Here is a 7362-nt window from a genome sequence, read left to right as displayed (position 1 = left end):
TGTCATTTTTGGAAGATTCCAAAGCAATGACTCACTGTGCCACATGTCCAAACTCGCTCAACGCAAGTGGGCTTTGTTCTACCTGCTTTGCAACGCAGGTACACCATGGAGCAGTTGTGTTTCAGCGCAGAAGTCTAGTGGAGCACCTGCTTTGATTTCAGGATTGCTTGTTTTTGAGTGTTTTCAGGTGGAGAACTGATCTGAGAGCTGTTGGTTTGCTGACCTTGTTCCTCTAGGGGTAGGAACATCATGTTTAGGGAACTTTTGATCCCTTGGATTATTGACAATTCATGCTTGTTGCTGTAAGGCACAAAATTGTCTATAACACCCCCTGCAGCAAATATTTTACGGGCGGCATTGTCACCCCATTTTGAACTAGAGTCTAATGTGGTGATACCTTTGAATACAAAAGATAATCAGGCTCCACACCCAACAGCACGCACAGGTCCCAATCAGTTCATTTTTCCTGGTAAACTTTGTTCATGATTCCGCATAGCTTTGTGAATGCTCCGATGTGGAATATTTGCAGTGTGTGTCACTTTCCCTGCTACCACGATGGGTTCTAGTTTTCGCTCCTTAGTCTAGGATGTGCTTGCACAACACATGTCTACACCCATCAACACAGGGAGGCACAAAAATTTCTTCGTCCTAGCTGCCTAGCTCTTGTTCGATGCTAGGGACTTCCAAACCATAAGCGCATCTATCTTCTACATTCGCACCAGTTTCCAATAGTCTTCTGATGTGTACTCCACCATCGTGCAGGTGTTGCATGCAACACCCATTCCAACGCACCATATCATTATTGTTCCTGTACTGCGCTTTCAAATTTGTCCATGAATTCATCCACTGTTGTTGCTCCATCATATGTTGGCAGTTCCCTTGCCTCTGTCGTCACACAATGCAGGGATCTAATCATCATGTTTCAATTTAGCGTTTTCACTTCGTGCAGCCAGTTCTACCATCGTTCTATTTCTTCGCCTGAATTTGAAGTACAGGAACTATTGCACTTCCATGAGATTCTCGCATCTACAATTGGGTTCACCTGATCTTGGTCTTGTGCCATTATCTAGTAAATACAATCGAGCTCATCGTCACTTGCATTGTCGCGCACTGGTTTGGTGTAGCACGCTCCTTCAGCTGGATCTAACGGAACTACTACGTGAAGGGACTTTTTCTCGAATATCATCTTCCATTTCTTCAGGTTAATGAGTCCATTCATCTCAATGGCCTAGTCTATTCCTAGCAACATGGGATACACATTTCTCTCATCAAAAATATTTATTACTTCAAAGTCCGTCTGTGTGCTCGCACCTTCGATATCAATAGTTACCCTTTACAACCTCCCCATGGGAAAAACCTTATGTTGCTTTGCCTTCTGTAATTGAATAGGGGACCACTGTAACATGGGCCTGCCCATGTGTTCCCATGTCTACTTTGGTAACGCATTCACATCTGAACCGAGGTCTAGGATTACCTAATCCATTTCATACTTGCTAATTTGCACCATCAATCTCATTTCCCTTCTGATGCGCAATGCATGCTTTCCCAATTTTTGGACTAGGTGGGGTTCCCCTGATCCTGCGCACCTAGTGATCAACCCCTGTAATTGCCTTATTGTCGTGCAAAAATTTCATGTATGTCTCCAAAAAGGTAGTTAGCATAGAAGCATCCATCCCTATCTCTGGTTGATCCTTACTACCTAAAGTGGAGGCCTCCACAAAGCTCTTCTTAGCCTCCATGAACGTCTACTTTGTGCGTTCTAAGTCCAAATCAGGTTCCTTTGTAGGGGCCTTGCAAACCCATGTATCTTCCTTAGGCTGCTTCCCCTTATTTTCCCTTATAGTCGCACAACTTCTGAGCACTATATTCACATTTGGGTCTTCTTCGCGTGGTTCAGACCTCATCATTTTAATATTTTGAGTCGAAATAGGATGGAGTACCCCTTTCTCAAACATCTGTGCGATCAGTGTAGGACAATCTACCATTTCATGATCACACTGAGAATAGTATGAATAGGATACTCTCGATAGGTTGGTACAATCACGGGGTACAATAACGGGGTAGTGCCTCAATCCCCCGCAATTGTAACAAATCATCTGTATGTGGCCCCTTCCTGGCCCCATTCCTCCTCATCCTCGACCTCACCCCCGAAATTCACTGCGCACCATTCCCACCATTGAGTCAAGGGCTCACGTTTTTTACTGCATTCAATAGGCTACAATTCAATCCATCATTAGCTCGTAGCTTCAATGAGTACGCTCATTGTGGCCTACTGACTTGCAGAAATTACAAAACAACTGTTGGGGAGTTTGTGTATACTTCTGCAACAAATGACAATTATCCATCATGTGGTTTCCTCCTATCTGACAGATCGCACACCATAGTGCAGGTGCCGCACTCAGCCCTGCCTATGCCTCCAGTCTTAATGGCATTGGCCCCCCTCCTGCCAAGTAGTTCGTGAATACCAAACAGTTGTCATTTTCGTGGCCCTGGCCTTTGCATTTTATACACCACACTTCCTCACGTGCCTCCGACCATGGTGCCCTATCCTGCTTCAAGCTCTGTATTTATAGGCAAAGATTTTGTAGTTTCGCATGGATTTGTTGAACTCCTAGCCTCAGATCCTGTATCGGTGTTTCATGCAACCTCATCGCCATTTCCAACGCTTCGGCTTGGGTAGCAAGTTTCTATTGCAACAACGCTGTCCTCAGGTGTGGTGTCAGAGATATCACAAACCATGCATGATGTTACGCATCTGTGAGCATAATATTATCCTCGCGGATCATACTCTTCAGCCACTAATCCAGATCCCAGGGGGTCTTGCCTAGAAGCATTGCGATCTCTTTAAATCTACTGATTGATTGTGTCTCTAATTTTGGCCGGCAAAGTTATTTGTTCAGCGCATTCTAGATCTCTGTTATTCCTTCATTTGGGTGATCATTCGAGTGCTTGATATACCATGTCAACACGCGATCCTGTAGTGCGCTTACCAATGTAGCCTTCTGTTAAATTGGAAACTAGGGCAAAACTCCATGTGGGTCAGCTTATTTAAGGCAGCTGATAATTTTATTGGATCCCTCTCGTTGAGAGGTGTAGGATTGATCCAAAGATCATCCGATTCTGATAAGTATTTATGGAGATATGAATTTATTTTGGTTATGTAATTATTATCAAGCCGACCAGCTCCTATGTAGGCTCTAGAAGCCAAAACGTCATGTCTATTCAACCTTACGCTTTTAGTATAAATAGATGAGGATTTGGAGTCATTAGCACAACACATTCTTCATGTGATCTCCTCCTCTCCACGTCTTGGGTTTTTGGTGAAGGAGGGACACTAAGAAGAATACGCTGGCCTTGTATGATGCCCTAATTGTTGTACGTTGCCCTAACTATTATACGTTGCCCTAGCTGCTGTACGCTACCCTAGCCACAGGTCAGATGTGCCCTAGCCGCAGGTCAAGGGAAGGCTCCTATCCTCTGCCCAAAGGAGTTCCAATAAACAGTTAACATGATGCCCTAATCTGCTGACAAGTAATGCCCTAATCCGCTGTCCAAGGAGACTCTTAGATGCAGCAAAAGGAGACTTTAATTTGTGGTTAAGGAGAAGCCTAACCTGCACTAAATTAAGGACTGATACCCAACAGAGGTGGAGGACTGATACGTAGCAGAGGAGGCTCTTATATCCGCATCAACAAAGCCCTAATCCGTTATCATAAGGAGGCTCCTAAACCGCAGTCTAGAAGTGACCCTTAGCCGCAGCTAAAGCAGACCTGGCCGTAGATATAACAATGCCCTATATTCTACACTCAGCTCAATACACAGTCAACGTTGGATAGTCATATGCTTATAATGTAAACGCTATACAGTCTCAGATATACGTTGCTCTCAGTGAATGATATATGTTGTTCATAGTAAATATGTTGTGGATGTTCACAAGATAATTGTACCGAGTCTTAATGTTCACGATGGTTTCTTACTACCATGGGAGATCATTGTACGCATTCATGCAGCCATGGGAGATACCTGTACATAGTCAATGTTCACGCTTTCTGCAGTCACACTCATACGTAGCCAAAGGAAAGGCCCTACTATATGACGCAGAGCACATATAGATTCTATACGCACATATACGTTGAGCACATATAGACTCTATATGCAGAGCACACATGGAAAACTTTATTTAATACGCTGTTCATGAATATATATGCTGGTCAAGAAGTCAAGGGTACCATTGTCATCAAGCAGCAGTGATGAAAAGGTCATGGTTATAGCCACAGTAATACGCTGTCATGGTATTACAATATGTATATATGTCAATAGCAAGCTATATACGCACACAACATTCATAAAACAGTAAACGTTCTATGCTGGTCTTAGAGACACTTAATATTTATACGCTGGGCATGAAAGACACATCTATGTTGGTCATTAAAAGGAGCAATTGCAGTCATCAAGAATAGTCGTTGTGATGTATGCATATCTGGTAGTGTAGATCGGGCTACCTATGGGGTAGATCAGGGTATAGAGACTCCAGTCACTCATACGCAGTTCGTGGAGACTCTTATGCATAGGTCATAGAGACAGGCAGCAATAAAAGAAAACCTATAGCTGAAGAATACCAATACGTTGTGTGCAAAGGGATTACGTGGAACTATAGCCTAGCTGCTTTGCTAGAGCTTAGGCTGCAATCCATAGCAAGCAGCTAAGGCTGATATCAAAAGAAGCAAATTCTTGCAGCATGATGAAGAAATGAGAAGGCAAAGGAAGCAACATGATGGGAAGCACTATGAGATCACGTGCATGGCAGGATAATGATACATTAGCAGGGGCAGTAGCGTGATGATGATGCACCTTAGTTTGAACAGCATTATGATGGATAAGATCATGGACATGGGTAGCATGATAATCATGATTAGTGCAGCATGATGCAGTATGCAGTGGTGCAGCTTGAGAACCTAATGTAGGATGATGATAGGTGAAGGAGTCACCTTGGAGGATCAGTTGAAGCAGAATGTCTTCAATTGATCTCATCATTATAGAAGATTATCTATGCTCAGATCTAGACAAGTCAAAGTGTTGAATTATGTTGTAAATGTACTCTCTCTCTCTCTTTCTCTGTTGAACTTTGAAGATAAAAGAAGAATTGATCAAGGGTTTCCCCACACATTGTGGGGTTTGTCCCTGGCTCGCGCCATATCTTGTGTCCTCTTGTCTTGGCTTGTCTTCTGCGATTTTATATTTATGTTCTATCTGCTGTTTATTGTAATGTTGATGTCTTTGCTAACTGTGAAAATTTAAATAAATTGCTCTAGCATAGAACATACCCAAACTTAACATGGTATCAGAGCTGAGGTGAAGACAATGCCCAAGAAAGAGTGAAAGAGCAATCACCGAAGACATTTGGGACAAGACAGAAGGATCAATGGGTTCCTCATAATTCACCTAGGGTGAAGTAAAAGCAGAGAATGTTATTAGAATGGCACAGCGGAAGATTATGATGGTCCATCTTAAGATCACTTCATCGGGAAGTTCGGATCTAAGGGTGGAAGGAAAGGCGGATGCCTTGTTGAAATAAGTTCGGCCGTTATGCGAAGGAGTGTTCGAATGGCAGAGACATATCTCTTGATAACAATCATTCTTGGGACATCTTCAATGATCAAAAGAATGACTGGTAATGCAGGTCATCAAGGAAATGGTCGACTCTTCCAGGAAAGCAAGGAACCCCAAAATCCCTTTTATGTACCTGATCGAACCTGATGTCCATCTCGGAAATGGGAGTCAAAGGTTACAGGGTGGCACTTATCGGTGGAAAGGTACGTGTTTGAAAATAGATCTTTCAAAGATGTTTTTGAGTTCAGGCTTGTATCAAGTTGCAAGAAGTCCACTAGGGACCATGTCCATTGACTCAGCACCGGAGGTCTATGAGTCAGATGGTGACTAGGATGCCTGAATTTAAAAAGAAGCATGAAGGTACATGTCTGAAATGTACCAAAGGAAAATATTATAAGGGGACCATTCCCCTCATGCAGCAGGATCACAAGTTTGGAACAACCCGAGGAGTTTGAGAATCATGATCAAGGAATCTCATGTATACAGGTGGAAGAAAGCCCTCTATGGCTTGAAGAAAAACACCTCGGGCATAGTATGAGAGTATTGATAGCTGTCTAATGCAGTTGAGATTCACTAGGAGTGAAACCGATCCAAACCATTACTCGAAGGTTGTGGATGATAAACCTCTCGTACCAGCACCTATGTCTGACAGGTGCAAACCCTCTCATTTATAGGAGATAGAGGGAGTTGGATTCGGAATGTGGGAAGATAAGCTGCAATCTTGTGACTGCCTCGAGGATATTAACTTTCAGAAGTTATATGGTAATGATGTCGGACCAAATTTGGGAAATGCCTTTGAGTTTCATAAACTCATTCGCATTGATGTTCTTGGAGAACCTTCGTTCGAACATATGTGTTGCAGTTAGCATGGTGAGCTCATATTTGGTTGAGCCTCACTGGATTGGTACCAAGAATCTTCTGAGATATCTTCAGGGGCACAATCTCTCATGGATTGAGATACACTGCCGAAAATATGAAACCACATGACTATTCGAATGATGAGTGGGCAGGCAGTGTGGAGGATCACTAGAGCACTTTTCGGTGTTGGTTCTCTTTGGATTCTGCTTCGATGCAGGAAGCAGAAGTCGATCACTATAAGCACCACCAAGACCGAATACATGGCTACGAGTATGATCTTGTATGAAGCTGCATGGTTGTGGAATTTCTTATGTTAGCTGTTTTTCTCTGTGACAACCAAAGGTGTGATTCGATAATTGTGGAATCCTGTATTTGACAATTGCTCCAGCAGACAGACATCAGATATTGCCTTATCTGGGATATGGAAAGTCGATGAGCAAGGAGGCTCCATCGCACTGAGATGATGTACAGGATAGAGCCCTGAGGAAAGATCAAATTTTTGATTTTCTCGAACGACTTGGAGTCGTCGAGAGACCATTGTAAAAGGGTCCTGCATGTTGCATAGATTGAGCTTTGGGAGCTTTGGGGGGCTTGCAGTTCTATTGGAGCAACATACGACCACAGGGTGACTCACCCTCCCCTGGTAGTGTGCACTGGAACAAGATGATTCGCTCTCTTGTGGGACAAGATGATTCACTCTCTTGTGGAACAGGATGATTTGCTCTCCTGTGTAGCAGGATTGATGTGTTCTCCTGTGAGGCCTAGATTAATGTGTTCTCCATGGAGGCTTGGATTGATGTGTTCTCCATGGCGATTGTAGCAGGATTGATGTGTTCTCCTGTAAGGACAGGATTGATTAAGTTCTCCTGTCGAGGCATCCTACTCATGCAGTCT

The sequence above is a fragment of the Pinus tabuliformis genome, chromosome 7 (genome assembly GCF_031772625.1).
Source record: "Pinus tabuliformis cultivar Carrire ecotype Pingquan chromosome 7, CPIR1, whole genome shotgun sequence".
Lineage (NCBI taxonomy): Eukaryota > Viridiplantae > Streptophyta > Pinopsida > Pinales > Pinaceae > Pinus > Pinus tabuliformis.
The sequence above is the reverse complement of the archived record's forward strand: the minus strand, read 5'-3'. Positions refer to the sequence as shown.